This window comes from Tenrec ecaudatus, chromosome 4 (genome assembly GCF_050624435.1).
Source record: "Tenrec ecaudatus isolate mTenEca1 chromosome 4, mTenEca1.hap1, whole genome shotgun sequence".
NCBI classification, from domain to species: Eukaryota; Metazoa; Chordata; class Mammalia; order Afrosoricida; family Tenrecidae; genus Tenrec; species Tenrec ecaudatus.
This window is the reverse complement of record NC_134533.1, coordinates 49,847,196-49,860,415: the sequence shown is the minus strand read 5'-3', so window position 1 is coordinate 49,860,415 and position 13,220 is coordinate 49,847,196. Positions and strand designations below refer to the sequence as shown.

At 44.2% G+C, this 13,220-nt stretch overlaps 1 protein-coding gene and 1 pseudogene across 1 annotated transcript in view; one reads left to right on the top strand and one right to left on the bottom strand.

Annotated features, from left to right (window-relative positions):
* Positions 1 to 13,220, top strand: part of NELL1 (neural EGFL like 1) — a 989,599-nt gene that overhangs the window by 434,670 nt on the left and 541,709 nt on the right. The window lies entirely within an intron of this gene.
* On the bottom strand, positions 8,568 to 9,187 carry LOC142446653 (cyclin-dependent kinase 2-associated protein 2 pseudogene; annotated as a pseudogene).

The window sequence follows — 13,220 nt, the reverse complement described above, 5'->3', positions numbered from 1 at the left end:
GTCCCGTTATTTTCTTCTCTCATTGTTTGTCCAGCCTATCTTGTCTAGGTGGACCTGCTGATATAGTAATATGTGCATACAAATGCAGATGACTTTGACAGTGCCTAAGTGGTACATATGAACATGGCTTTGACAGCAGCAAAACCGACACACTGATAATCAGAAAAGCCACTAACATACAGAATTTACAAGGTAAAAAAAAGAAAAAGACAAAACAAAAAGATAGCATATATTAAAAGAAAAATTGCTAGTAGTTCAAGGTCAGTTCATTGGCCTTTAGGAGTGTTTTCTAGATGTAACTTGTGAGGTGCCATGTCCTGGCCTAAAAGTCCAACCTTTATACTCCCTAGGGATCCCTTTGCTCTGCTTCCCCTGCTGCTCCATTGCACGCCCCCCATGTTTGCCTCAGTGTGGCGGGGTCAGCTCAGTCGCACATCCCCCACTGTGTCTCAGGTGCTGTCCTGTGTAGGGCCATGTGTTGGTGCAGGATGTCGCATCTCGCAATGTGGCCAGCTGTATGGTCCTCTCTGTACCATGGGCCCTTCGAGCTGGGCTATCGTCCTTGGCCTTGGTGGACCCAGGTGTGCTCCACTACGTCCTTTCTCCTTCCTTTGTTTCAGCTTCCTTCTGGATGTGGTGTGGTGGGTCAGTTCCTTTCCTACTCCAGACGATCTATTTTCGTTTTCTGTGGTGTTCCCTTCGAATGTGGGGGTATATCAGTGCTTCTATTTTAAAAAATATTCTTCAGGTTGTTTCTATGTTCTTGCTATTGTCAACATGTTGCAATGAACATGGGTGGGTGTGTTCATGCTATGGCTCTTGTAGGGTATGTACCCAGCATTGGTATTGTTGGATCATAGGAATTTTCTATTCCTACTTGTTTGTGGTATGTGTTTCCACCATGGTTGTGTATATTTCAGTCCCACCAGCAGTTTGTGAGGATTCCAATCTCTCTCCAGCCTTCCCGGCATTTGTTTTCTGATTTTCCTTTTTGTTTCTCATTTGGTTGTCAAAGTCATCCTGGGTTGGAACAGTGCTGGCCTACAAGTATGAAAGACTAATTAGGTCCCATCACCTTCTAGTCTTGATATATTTTTCAATTTGGTCCCCTTTGGTTATTGTTCCTTTTCTGATTTCTAGAGTGAGAGGAGTGAGCCTGAGGCTGGTATCCTCCGTTTGTGTGAGGGAGTGGAAAGCCCAGTGTGTTAAGAACAGAAGGACTGCTTCTTCAATGAGCAATTTGTCGAGCTCCAGCCACTGTCCTAGGCACTTGGAGTATGTTTGTGAATATGAAATTGCTTTGCCTTACTGGGAATTATTTTCTAGCAAGGGAATACTTGTAATCAAGAAAACATGCTTAAATTATATAATATTGGATGGGTGAATTCTAGAGCATGTAACAAGATGGCTTTATGGGAAAACATGTATCACTGGGAGGGCGGTGCTGATGTGGTGGGGCCTGGAGGCATGGAGAGAGTGCACAGGTGGCAATCCAAGTAGGTCTTGTAAGAGAGTCAGACTTAAGCAAAGACATGAAGGAGATGAGCGAGATATCCAGGCAGAAATATTGGCAAGGAGTGTTCTCTGCCAAGCAAAGGTTCATGTAAAGACAGAAAGCAAGAGCATTCCCAGCATGGCTGAGATGGCAAGAAGGCCAGTTTGGCTGGAGCAGCAAGAGTAAAGGAGGGAAATAGTAGTAGAGGAGAGAAATAGAGGTAGTAAAGGGCCCAGGTTTTGTAAGGTCTTGTAGGCCCTTGTGTAAGTGTTGAATTTTGGTTTTAGTGAATACTTTGTTGAAGAATTTTGAGTAAAGGAGTGCCAAGAATTGACTTCCTTTTCCATTCACCCTGGTTGCTATGGTAAAAGTTGATCATTGTGATCAAGAGCAGAGGGGAAGAGCCCTCGTTTGAGGCAGTGACGGTAACTTAAATCAGGGAGATGCACAGTGTTGAGAAGTGGTTGAATTCTCTATGTAGTGTGAAGGTCGAGCCCATACGATTTTCCCAGCAATTGGAGAGTGATGTGTTTGAGTGGTCTAAGGTGAGATTGGACGTTAGATGCATTGTAGGCTGGGGTAATGAGCTTGGCTTTGATCTCAAGTGCAATTGGACTCCATCAAAGAGTATAAGCAGAGGAGAGGCGCAATTCCATTGATGTTTTACAAACATTCTTCAGAAGCCCTGTGGAAGGTGGATGCTATGGACGGGGGAAAGAGTGGACACTGAGAACTATCTGCAGTTTTTCTACATCCCAAATGGTCTGACTGCTGTAGAAGCCAACACTTTTCATACTCAATAAGGCTACAGTCACATGCTCACTAAATAGCAATTTTTCTCTAAAACTTTTAAGGCATTATATAATTCCATTTTTCAGATTATGAGGCCTCAATTACCAATTTTATTCACAACTGCCCTAGAGTTTTTAGGAGTCAGTATGCACATGTGGTAAAAGTGAAAAAATCTAACATATACAATGTAAAAATACATTTTAAAATATTGAATTGATACAACTGATATAATGGTGTATATCATGGATATATCAACATATTGATTATGTACTTTTATTTTTGTGCAAATGACATTTTTTTAGGATTTTTATAGGTTCCTAAGAAGCTTACGTGTTCGTAAACATCAGGTATGAGAGGGCCCTGGGACCATGACAACAATTAGGAAGTTGTTTCATCAGAAAGGGCCCTTTACAATGTTCTGCTTCCCGCTGATTTCAAATGGGCAGTATGTTGGGGAAGCCCAAATGTATATTGTGTCCTAGCCTTTGTTAGGTAATTTCTTGGTTTTAATTTTTAGAAGTAATTTTTGTTATTTGCACGCATTGATCTTCGATTTGCTAGAGTGAGCTGATGATTTTGCTTCTGAATTAAACGTAATAGGCTTGGTCCATGTCACAGTGGAAGGATTTTCCAAACAGATTCAGTGAGGATGTCTAGTGAATTATTAATAGGCTCCCCCTACTGCAGGGGGTAGGGTGCAGTGGAGACACACACTATTGATTTTGTTTTTACCACCCTTGATAATGAGTTCCCCCTTTTTTTTCCAGGTCACCTAGTATGTGATTGCATAGGTTGAATTCACTGAGCAATCGAGCCCCCGCGACATTGGGTGGTGATAGGTGTTCACTGTGGAGTAGATCACTCCAAGGGGACGTTGCTCATGCGGACTCTGAACTCACTTTCAGTTGTTATAAAACTGGGCAAAAAGCTTTGCGGCCATGGTGGGAAAAGATGCCCTTTCCTCATTCAGCTGGATACACGCTTTTGTGATGCCATGTTCTGATAGTCTATAGAGCAAAGAAGAAAAGATAAACTATCATTGAAGAAAACAACACAAAAACTAGTAATCCTTGAAGATCGAGTATTGTTCTTTGATATTGTAGAGCCCTGCTCATGCAGTAGTTAAGTGCCCCACAGCTAACCAGGGACGGTCACCACTGGGACACCACTGGCAGCTTTATGAGAGAAAGCCGTGACTGCCCGATTCTGTTCAGATCTCACTCCAGGAAATCCTGTGGGGCCGCTCTACTCTGTCCGACAGGGCTTCTCTCTGAAGTGGAATCAACTTGATGGCAAGAGGCTTTTTTGGGTTGTTGTTCTTCAGAATACTCTTGCTAGAAATACTTATAAACATCCCCCACCCCTTCACTTTGGGGCAACTGACCCATGTCTAACGGTCTCTTTTGCTATTTTAAATATTAAGATTGATCAGATCTGTAGCCTCTCCCGAGTGGGATTCCTAGTTCTGCTTTACATGAAGAGTCCATCAATTTGATTGTTCTCTCTTGCTCATTTGTGCTGGGATCCTTAATGCACTGAAGCAAAGATTTTTCACATTGGATTTCTGAATGACAAACGATATCGCCTTTGCCCTTCACCTTATTTGGAGCTCCATGAAGGGGTCCTGACTCCCAGCTCTCAGGATGCCGGCTGCCTTTGTCTCAGTGAGAGCAAACCTAACGGGCAGCTCTGGAAGTGGAACCGTCATCTGATTGTCTCTCATTCTGCAGTGGCATTTGTCAATAGCAAGTGTTTTACTTCTTTGGCAGTGTTAGTGGGATTGGCAGGATGTTCCCATATTGTCCCTTATTAAAAATATACAAGTATATACGTGACATACTAGAATATCTGTGGTTTGTGGATTTCGAATGCCCAGCCTGCGATTTCTTCTACCTAAAGAGCCATGCTAGCATGGTGGTGAAACACTCAGCTGCTAGCTGACAGGCAGGTGGGTAAGCCCACCAAGCGCTCCATGGGAGAAAGAGGGGCTCATCTGCTTCAATAAAGAGCAGAGGCATGGAAATCTTAGGGGACATTCTACTCTGTCCTAAAGGGGTTCTATGAATTAGAATTGACCACAATTAAAAAAATGGATACTGTGAGCAAATTAATGTACTTGTCTTCATGTTCACCAATTGAGCGGTGTGTAAAATGTGTTACGATCATTCCATTGCTCAATGTGTATTTATTGAGCACTGTTATGTGTCAGTTGAAGGCACTGAATAAACAACAAGGACAAACCAGAAGATGTCCCTGCCTTCCTGGAGTTTAATATCTCTTATTAAAGCTGGCCTGCAATGGGGGCATGAGACTGGCTGGCACTTGTCAGTTGCCCCGGAGTTGGCTGCGGACACAGGGAGAGCTTCTTTTCCTGTAGCAGAACAAAGCATTGCTTGTTCCTGTACCGTCCTCATAAGCACTTGCATCTTTGAGTCCCTTGTTGCAACTACCTTGTCAATCCATGTCACAGAAGGTTTCCCCCGAATCTCTGCTTTACCAAACATGATATCCTTTTCTAGTGATTGATCTTTTCCGATAATGTGTCAAGTTGAAATCTCCCCACATTGTCCAATACCATGCTCATTCCCTTGACTTTCTCTTTTTTCTCAGTAAAGTTAATCAAATTTCAGGAATTGTCTTAGTATCAGTATCATTTTTATTATTATTACTGGTTTATTTCCAGTGACTTGCTTTCACATTTGAAAGGAGAATTTGTGGCAGAGTCATAGAATTTTAGATGTGCGAGTCGTTAGCAAGTACCAGGAAAGTAAATGATCAAGGGAAATTCTGGACAGCACATTAAATTAGATGTCCTAGATTCTGACTGCCTGGGAAAGCGGAAATCTTCTAAATTTGCAGACATGATAGTTTCAGGACCTCTTGCATTTTTAAGTAGTGTTTGGTCTCCTTGGCCCAGTGTGGACTGAAATACTCTGATTGGAGTACGGCTTGCTCTGCTGAGATCTTCTGTATATTGGGTGGAAGGCAGCTCACGGTGATCAGAGGAGTATCTCCAGAAATGTCTTTGACCAAAGGGGAAACTGACAAGTGAGTCTGACAGAGAGGAGACTAACTCTCCCTTGAGGGAGAAGTGTACCCACAGAGGACTCTGGAAACTAACTGGAGGCAAAATGCAAAATGTTGCGTGGAGCATCGACTTGAGCAATGCCCTGAATACGATAGACTTCTACAAGTGTACAGTCTGTATTCTTTGTCTCCCGTGTGTCACTTTTATGTTTTGACCAAGTCTTTTCTATACAGAGAAATTTGTTCATTGTGGACTCTAGTGGACTTTGAAGAACGCAGGGCCCTGTTCAGGAAGAGCCCTTCCAATAGGACCTTGTGGTAATGCTAGAGATGGCTGACATTTCCAGAGTCTTTACTTTCTGTCATTGTTGTTGTTCGGGACTATTGGGTTGGTTCCTGGTCACATGACTATATGTACAACAGATCCACACAGTACCCGGTCCCGTGGCATCCTTACAATTGTTGCCAGGTTTTGGCTCCCTGGGACAGCCACAGTCTCAATTCATCTCCTTGAGAATCTTGCTCGTTTTCACTAACTCTCTATTGAAAAACATGGTGTTCAAGAGGAAGTCTCACTCTTTTTGCTTCTCAGGAGTATTTTGGCTGTACCTTGTCCAAAATAGATTTGTTTGTTCTTTTGTACACTTTGAATATTCTTTGCCACCACCATATTTTAAACGCAATGATTCTTCTTTGGTCTATTGCCTAACTATCACATGCAGATAATGTGATTGAAAATACCATGGCTTGGGTCAGGGCCACTTTAGTATGCACATGAGCATTGTCTTGCATAGATTAAGTATGGAAACTGAACAGTAACTCTGTACAGGGGGCTGAATTTCCATTTCCTTCTTTCTTTGCTCTTCAGTGGAAGATAGGTGGGTTTAACCAGTGGGTAGGGATGTTGAGAGGTAATTCTCATCTCAACTTCAAAAACATCTAAAGCCAAGGAAAGGCCATACTTCAAGCATTGCAAACTGCATGCTATTGATCAGTAAGCTTTTAGGGAGTTAATGGCCCCCCAGTGCTGCTTATGGAGCTATGGAGCTTGGTTGGAGGTGAAGATCCGAAACTCAGGAAGCTATATTCATGGTGAAGGCTAGCCTTTTGCATACTGTAGGCTTGTCTGAAGCCAAACCTCCAAGGATTAGTGAAGCATTTAATGTTTGCTAACTAACTGAGGCATTTGGGGCTGATGAGTATCTCAACTAAAAGACAGTGGAGATAGGGACTTGTACGCACATCCTCTAGCGTCTAAAGAGACTTTAATCCTGTATAACAGCAACAGACACTGTCTTTCATCCAGAATTTTCTTTCTTGTGGACACACTCCATTTGGCTCTTTGGAGCTGGCTTGAAAGCAGTGAATGCCTTTGTTCACTCGACAATAACAGAAGGTCTTAGAATTCGAAAACAGATGTGTTTATTTTCCAAGTCCTTTGAATGGTTCCTTGCATGGGAAATTGTTACCGACAGCATGGCCATTTGTGTTGAGGGCGTCTGAAAGGTGTCAACATCACTTACAGAGCTTAAGAAGTGAAGTGTTCAGAGGATTTTTGGCACCTACTTATTCTGAGAGCAGAGGCCAGAGAAGGAGAAGGAGCCTTGGGAGTAAAAGAAACAATAATACACGTTGATGCGAAGAACATACATCATTTAGTCCAGCGGGTCGCCACTCCCGGCCCCCCCAATGCTTCATCTCCTTTAGCTGGTCATGCAGGATAGCGTGTTTACTCAAAAGCTTGTGGATAATAATTCTTTGGAGACGTCTGATACTCTGCACTCATAAGCCACAGTCAATTGGGCAAAACTATGAGGGGAACTTCAAAAGTCTGGGGAACAATGAAGTTATCTTTCAGTTTCCTTTCCTTTGTACTTTTTGAAGCCCCTTTGTATGTGGAGGTCTTAATAGGGTCTGTTTGTTTTCTAAAATCATTGTATTGTGAGTGAGGTGAGGGTTAACAGAGCAGCAGACCATCAGCTTTACCTTCAACAGTTCATCAAGCCTCCCATTATCTTGCCCTTTTCCCATAATTTTTGTCCCCATTTTCCTCTTGTTGCCTCTTGCCTTCCCTTTATTGCAGTTAATACCTTTAATTTCTTCTTTTGTCTGTGATGGCCCTACCCTTCCAGCACCTCCTGCTTCTGGTCACCATCAAAATCTGTTTTAAGAGTGAAACCCTTTTTCTTTTTAGAACAGTGGTCTCATTTGAAATTTGTCCTTTTGTGATTGGATGGTTTCATTTAACATAATGCTCTCCATGCTCATCATGTCATGAGGAGTTTCCCTGAGGCATCACTATTACATAATATTTCGTGGTCTTCTATTGTGTGTATGTGCCAACGTTTACTCATTTTCCAACAGATGGGTATTTAGTCTGCCTCCGTTTGCTGGCTGCCGTGAATGGTGTTTCAGTGGCTATGCATGCATTTAGGGTTGTATTTCTTTAGGATCTATACCAAGTAGAGAGACGGACAATTTTTTGAGGAGATTCCATCCCGCTTTGCACAGGGCTTGCTATGGTTGACAGTCCGACTGGCAGTGTCTGAGGACTCCATTTTTTCCACCTCCTTTCCAGGATTAGTCCCAACCTTTTAGGATGGTGTGTTCTTTGATGCTCTTTAATTGGACCCTTCTTCCACACAAAGTGTTGTAATGGCATGCGGTTATTATTGCATGTTTGCAAAATGAAATGAGATTTCGGTTTAAAGTATTATTTGGAGACTTTAAAAATCCTTCTTGAGTTTAGGAACCTTGGTGGAGCACCAGGTTAAGCATCATGATGCTAACCACAAGATTAGCAGTTCAAATTCACCAGCCACTCCCTGGTGGGAAGACGAGGCTGTCTGCCTCTTTTTTTTTTTTTTTTTTCAGGAGAGAACAACTCCAAATCAGCTTTATTTTATACAAAAAGGGCGTATTTAGCAAAAGACACACTGAGAAAAGAGTCGCTGTGACCCAGGGGGACAAGGCAGGGAGGCGACCAGCCTTCCAGGCGCCTGCTGGGGACAAGGGGTTGGAAAGGAAGTAGTCCTCGGTGCTGGCTAGGTGCTGAGGTGGGAGGGGGGCACGGGAAGGTGAAGGCTCCCGGTGGATCAGCACTGATGGCAGGTCATGGGGAGGGGGGATTCACAGTGACCTGGCGGCTGACACTTGGAGGGCCCTTGACCAGTGCTGCAGGCTGGAGTGAGCTGGTTCCTGAAGGGTGCCCACCCAGGGACACAGGGCTGGAAGTGCGACTCTGGGTGAGGACGGGGAGAGGTCAGTGCTCTGCGGTGGCCGGCAAGGTCCAGGCGAGGAGGCGAGGGCGCTTTCGTTACGTTCTGGCGTTGCGCTCTGTCTCGGCCAGGCACTCTCTGACCAGGGCCCGGGCGTGGATGATGCCTCTCTTCAGGCGCTCCATAGCACTCTTGCTTCCAGCATAGGTGGGCCGGATCTCCTTGCCCATTTCCTCTATTGCAGACAGCAGGTCCGTGTAGGTGCTCTGGGAGCCCTGAGTGCCGGGCGGCTTCATGGCCTGCACATAGCCCATGGAGGGTGGTCCAAAGTCGTTAAACAGTGGCCTGAAAGGGGCAGCGGCTCCCGGCCCGGAGCCCGAAGGCGAGGGGACGCTTCCGGCTGCAACAGGCGCGAGGAAGGGGTCAGCATGGGGCAGGGACGCCTCCTCCCAGCGTTCCAAGCCCCGGTCGAGGTCGGTCTGACGCCCTCCTGAGGGATGCTTCATTCCAGGCCGGTCAGCTTCAGGGACAAACCCCTCCCCCTGAGCCCCACCTACAAGCCCTTACGTCACCACGCCCACTTCGCAGGCCAGGAAACTGAGGCTCCAGGAGGCAAGGCGGCAGGCCCAGTATTGCAGAACTCAGGCCGTCTTCTCTTGGATGCCTTGAGCGCCCGGGGAGGCGAGCAGGGGTGGAGCTGGGTCCTCACCTGTAGGGACCGGGGTGCCAGGCCCAGGGGTACTGGAGCCGGGGGTGCTGCTCGGGGCGGGGGCGATGGGCTTGTAGGACATCCCCGACTCCTGGGTGCGGGCCGACGCCGGCTGGCCGCTCGAGGCTGTCTGCCTCTTGAAGGATTTATAGGGTTGGAAACTGCAGAGAACAATTCTACACTGTGCTACAGGGCTGCTTTGAGTTTGCATTGAATTGATGGCTGTAGGTTTGGCTTAGTTCAGTTCTTGATATGGTAGTCTCGGAATCATTGAGTAAGCAGTATTGTAGACATTGATGGTGTTCGAACAACTAATGTTTTGATGAGCAGTAGAGTCCTTTTACCACTGTCCAACCTACACTCCTTTCAGGGAAAGCCACTAATACACAAACGTCTTTATATATTACTTTTACTCCAAGGCTGTTTTGTTTCATGGAGATAAAAAGTTTCAGGAAGTACAGTGCTCTGGTAAATAAGGAAGGTTTTGATATTGGTAAATTTGGTCTTTGGGTGAATTTGAAATGAGAGCTCTTTGTTTTTTCCAAGGGGTGTCATAAGGTTGGATTCTTGCAGGCTGCAGTTAAAGCCAGAGAGAATTACATAACAGATACAAGGATAACCCAAGGACACTTACTTAATTCCGCCTTTAGGATTGTGCACTATTCACTGCTTCCCTGTATGCATGAAGATCAATTGATGGACTTTCTGGGTGGAATGAAGAGTTAACATGCTCTTCATCTACTAACTGAAACATTGACATTTTGAGTCCTTCCTGACTTGCTTCAGAAGAAAGCGAATCTTCTCGTCTGACTTCCAAACAAGCAACCATTGGAATCTCTGTAGAGCTGAGTTCTCCTTTGACCCACAGGCTCAACAAGAGCTGGAGTTGACTTGATGTTACTGAAATATATATATACATATAGATATATATCAACATATAGAACTTAAATCAGCATATAGAACTTGAAAGGTTCGTTTTTTCCTTTTTAACTTTGGCACCTCCTATTCTTGTCTCATCGAGTCGAGTATGGGCTAAATGGCGATTCTGTATACTATTACTTAAATAGAACATCCCTGTAGTTCACAATGAGTTCCAAAAAACCCATGACAGCATGAAGTCTGAGACAAATGTTGAGACAAATTGTTTGCAATCTCCATGAAGCGTACTTAACAGAAGTCAGAAAACCTGGGAAAGAGCCTCCTTTCTCCCTCTCTTTTTGTCACGATGACAGATGGAAGCCTACTTACCTTGTTTGCTCTAAAACAGATAGATTTCCCAACGTGAGCACATCAAGTACTCTGAAAAAGTAACCTTGTGTTTAGCCTTCTGACGTCATATAGGAAAAAAAGTATTGCTAAGGAAATCATGGCAACGTCATGAAACACAATATGATTATGGGAGATGTTGTCTCTCAACCGACCTTCCATCTGGATCTGCACACGTCTACAGGCGCTCATTCTGCCTCGTCTCTCCTGAGGAAGGCTGCACTGTTCAATGTAAGCTTGAGGTCAGCTTTGAGGCCCTGGAGGGATTAGCATTGTGTTCCTTTTAAATTCTTCTTTTTGAGTTTTGGGGAAAAAATTCTGAAAAAGTAAGATCTGGGCAATAAGGGGTTGGGGTAAGGGTTGCCAACAAAATTCTCCTAGGACAGCCCTTTTCCCTCTTCAAGAATGTGCAGGTGCATTCTCTGCATGTCTTTCCTCACCAAAACAGTTCTCAGTGTTCTTAAAACGTCTTCATAAGTAGTTTCCATGATTGAGTGCTCTTTGAGCAAAGCTATCAAGATCACCCCTTTGGAATTCCCCCAAAGTAGTCACCATAACCTTCTGAAGTGTCCTCCTTGCCATGACGTGAACTGGCCCAGCAGATCCCCTTAGAAGCCACTGTTCTGGCTGGACATTGTCCTTGGGATCATATTGGTAATTCTGACACTTATCTGCTTATAAATCATTCCATACATCCATCTTTATTAACCCTGATCTTGCCCAAAAGACTAATGGAAAGACTACCTTGTTGAGCTAACTAATCTTTTACCATAGTTTGGCATCCTTTTATCTGAGAGCTTGCTGAGACAAAAATGTTCATTTAAAATGGCACATATTGAGCAATATGCAATACCAACTTCTGTAGCCACCACATCAGAGACGTGGTCTTGAACCAGCTTCTGAACTTAAACCACAGTTTCTCAATTTGCCAAAGTCGACAGTCTTCCCTCCCCTGGCTCAAATTTGAAGTATTTCTGACTTTCTTTAAAAAGCTTAACCACTATGAACCCTGCTCTTTCCTATGGGTGAACGCTCTCCTAAGCTTGTTTCAAATATTCAATTCTTTGGGAAGATGTCCACTTGAGTTGTTTTTTTTTTAATGATACTATCCCAGACCTCAAAATCATGTTTTTTGGCCCCCGTGGTACAAAGTCCCCATTGTTGTTCTGAAGGTGCTCCAGTAAGACGATGAGAAGCTTGCTGCTGAGAAAACCTGTATGCAGCCATGCGGTGAGCACAGAGGGACTCCCCGTGTTCAGGCCAGAACAAAGCCCATGTGCATGAGCTGGAGCCCTAGTAGCGCCTGGCCCTGCGCCACCCTGCCACCCAGGGCCACCAGCCAGCCTATTGCTGCAGCCCCTCCGTCAACCCCTCACGTGGTCTTCCTCTTTCTTTCTGACTCCCGACTTCATGAAGCATTATGCCCTTTTTGAGGGACTAATTCTTCCTGAATACATGGGATGAAGCCTCACCATTATAAAACAGATTTGCTTTTTCTTCTAAAAGTCTATGGTATATTCAGTATTCCTCACCAGCACCATAATTCAAAGGCATCCACTATCCTAAAACCTTTTAAAAAGAATTAACTCTCTAGCATTCGCATGCATATGATGCGAATGATAATACCATGGCTTGTGTCAGGTGTACCTTATGATATATAATCATTTGTCAATTTGAGGATTAAGAGTGTAGGGATGGAGGCTGGCTTGCCCATCAGATAATAGCCAATGAGGCCTCTGTGTGGACATAGCCTTCTCCTGAGAATTCTGGGAAATCTGGTACTTCCTCCTTGGAGATGGGAAACTGCTCACACCCTGGAAGAAATAGCAGGTAACAGCACACATGGACCCATCCTGATACAGAGGCCCCTGCCAGTGCTGAGATCTTTCCAATGCCACTGGATCCAAAGACTTTTTATGCACTGGCCTGGGATCTTCTACTTTCGGCGTCATTGCATATGTTTTGTGACTCTGAAGAGGACTTTTTTTAGATTGCTATCGGACATATGGGTTAATATCAGGCATATGGACTTGATCTTGTCTGGACTGGGATGTTTTCTCAATGTTCACTTGCTCTTGTATATCAATCGATTACTTATACACATATGTGTGTCAATGGATTTGTTTCTCTAGTCTACCCAGACTGACACACTTACTCTTCAAAGGAACATCTGCGATTTTGAACAGTGTGAAGATGTCGTTTATTGCAAATTTTCCCCATGGACTACAGCTCTGCGGATGTTAATTGTGGATCCAGGTAAAAGGAAATCCTTGACAACTTCATTCTTTCCTTTGTTTACCATGATCTTTCTGTTTTGTGCAGTTGTAAAGATTCTTGCTTTCTTTTGGGTGATATCTAATCTATCTAGGATGGAGGCTGTAGTTTTTGATCTTCATTAAGTGCTTCAAGTTCTCTTTCAGCAAGCACACTTGTGTCAGTCACATAAGATGTTACTAAGCTTTCCTCCATTCCTGCCGTCTGATGCTATATGCTTCTCCATAGCTAATAGATTCCGGGATTAATTGCTCAACATAGAGATTGCAATAGTCTGATGGAAATATAGTTTGCCTTTGAATTTCAGAATACCATCATAGCTAACAGAATAAGAACATGAACTTTGGAGTAAGACTGACTTGTGTTTAGCTTCTGCCTCCCATCCCACTTATGTGCGTAAGTTTTGAGTGTGTTTTCTGCAAAGTGTAAGTGCTGGCAG